Here is a 2,583-nt window from a genome sequence, read left to right as displayed (position 1 = left end):
TATATATAATTATTTTTATTTTCATGCAAAACGAAGGCACATTTAATAACTCTTTCGATTTGACATATAAGATTCAAGTTCAACACCTTTATGTTCAGAATGCACAAAGTGCAGCAACAACTGCAGCAAACCTCAAAACAAGGTGCTGCAAAGTTTCTTCTACATCAAAAGACAGACAAGTGTCTGAGAGAGGAATTTAATTTAACATACTTTTATAGATGTACTGTTTACCTAAAGAAAGATAGATTTAGGAAAGCAGCTAAACCTGCAGAGGAAGGAAACAGCATGTTACAATCTATTATTTGGAGAACATCTAACAAACACCACAGAAAACAACTTTGGTATCATTTTAGCAGGATACAAAACTTTGCACAAATCTTTTGGCAACTAAGTGCATAAGTAATGTTCTGGGGCCCAAGCTGACTGTTAATTCTAAAATTAAGTATTGGATAATAAAAGCAGAATCTAATACAATTACATAAATTTTAAAAATAAAAAGTAACAACTTTGGAATTACATTTTCATTTTATTAATGCAATACAGTATATTTTAGCATACCCTTGATTCACATTTGAAAACGGTGCATTACACAAACAAATAAATATTTCAAACATTACAATGTGAGCTGCTCCTATATGGTTTCAGGAAAAGCTGAGAGACTGACCATCATTTTCAACTGAAACAAATACCCATTCTATCAGTTTTCTGCCTTGGTCAGGGTATTAATGGGTTACTACCTATCATATAGTAGTCTGCCTATGTCAGCTGCTGAGGCAAGAGCTAAAAAGCAGAAGGAATTCTCCACAGTCATTATGTGTATTGTTAACAGAAGAGTGAGGTGTGCCCTCAGTCCATTTTAGGGAGAGCAAATTGCGGAACATCATTACCACTTTGCAGGGTCCGCTGTCCTTCTGCCAACATTCCACTAGGCAGCCTCCCTGTGGGAGTCAGGCCCTTGAGCGTCAGCACAATTTCACTCTCCTCCGTGACAGCAGAGAAGACCCTTGCCATCTTGCAGATTGCTGGAATTTTGTTTCTTATGATTTCTTTCTGAGCTGCAGCTGAACTGTCAAACTGGCCTTTACCTAGGCAGTCATCAGTTCATCAGCAGAGCAAATATTCAGAACATTTACCAACGTTTATGTTACTTTTTCTCCAACAAACAGTAAAGACCATGTAAAGACATCCATAAAACTGAGTCACGAGTTAAGCTGTTGAATATTCATCACGTTATTTTCATACTTTAATACAGCAGCTTTATTATTGTAGACAACTAAGTAATTAGGTGCCAAAAAATTGTAATTAATGAAGGGAACCCTGTAGTTTGACTCTTTCTGCACATTCTGTAGCCTACGTCTTGAACTTCACGAGCTCTAATAATCAATAACAAATTGTTGTTTTGCAAAAATTCACACACTGCTGCATAGTTATAAAAATAAGAACATTCTTGAACTGTACTGTGACTAAAAATGTTCCTGTGATTTTTTATTTGCAAAATCTTCAGAAGCATCAGACCATAACAAGGCGCACATTGGTCGAGATGCAGGCGCCTCTTTAAATCTATTTAATCTCCTAATATCATCCAGTGTGTATTTCTGCTGAATGCCCACCAAGAACACAAAGAAATTGTTGGTTTGAAAGTTCAGCAAGAGGCAGACTATCAAAAGCTTCATACCAGGTTCATAGACTCTTTCTGAATATTTAATTTTACATTTCTGCTTAAAGGGAAAAGATTCAGCAAGGCGTCTGCATTCATGATTGCCCCTCAGAAGGGGATAGTATCTTCAGGACACAGAAATATAAGACACACTCTATGTTAAAATAACTTCTGTCCAACAATCCAGGTCAAAAATTCAGCCATGGGTGTCACCACACACTGTAATTGGAGCCCCCACTTCTGTTACGGTTCTCTCTCTCCAAAAAAAATGGCAGCACCCTCATTGATAATTCTAAGTGCAACTTCTCCATCTACCCAACCTTCTTTTTCCCCCAGAGCATCAACCCTAAGTATCCCATCCATATCAAATACTTTTTCAGATGTCAAGCCATGTGTGACCATGCATTCAGGGCCAGGATGGGGCAGTGGGGTTGGGGGTTGGGGCCCACAGCTCCACTAGGTGCTGGGCGGGGAGGAGTTGGGGATGGTGGGAGGTGTCGGCTGCCAGAGTCAAGTGGGGGTGTCCCCAGGGAGCATTGTAGACTCCTGTGCATTATTTTTTTCTTGCATGCAGTAATGAAGTAATACAACAATGCAACTGTGCAATGCCTTAACTCAAAGTAATTTTTGATTACATTATTGATAACATTTTTTCTACTGATACTTAACTATAAAAACTTGGATTTCATTACTCTGACAAAATTTTAATTCCATATACTAAATTAACAGTAGCTAGTGTCAATCAAGAGCACATACATTTTTTGATCATTTTTAATAGTGATTCTTTTAAATCCCTGCCAAAAAAAGTCAATATTTTCACCCATATTCCAGAGATGCTAGAAATATTATAAATGCATTGCTGATATCAAATTCATAAAATGTTACTCCAAAATAACCAAAATAGCTTTAGCAAACTATCTTGAAGT

The 2,583-nt window shown here is 37.3% G+C and overlaps 1 pseudogene; it reads right to left on the bottom strand.

Annotated features, from left to right (window-relative positions):
- Positions 1-761: 761 nt before the first annotated feature.
- LOC107538877 (serine/threonine-protein phosphatase 2B catalytic subunit beta isoform pseudogene) lies at positions 762-2,047 on the bottom strand (annotated as a pseudogene).
- Between the last annotated feature and the right edge of the window lie 536 nt (positions 2,048-2,583).

The sequence above is a fragment of the Miniopterus natalensis genome, chromosome 2 (assembly GCF_054644295.1).
Source record: "Miniopterus natalensis isolate mMinNat1 chromosome 2, mMinNat1.hap1, whole genome shotgun sequence".
Lineage (NCBI taxonomy): Eukaryota > Metazoa > Chordata > Mammalia > Chiroptera > Miniopteridae > Miniopterus > Miniopterus natalensis.
Note: the sequence above shows the minus strand (reverse complement) of the source record. Positions and strands in the feature narration are given on the sequence as shown.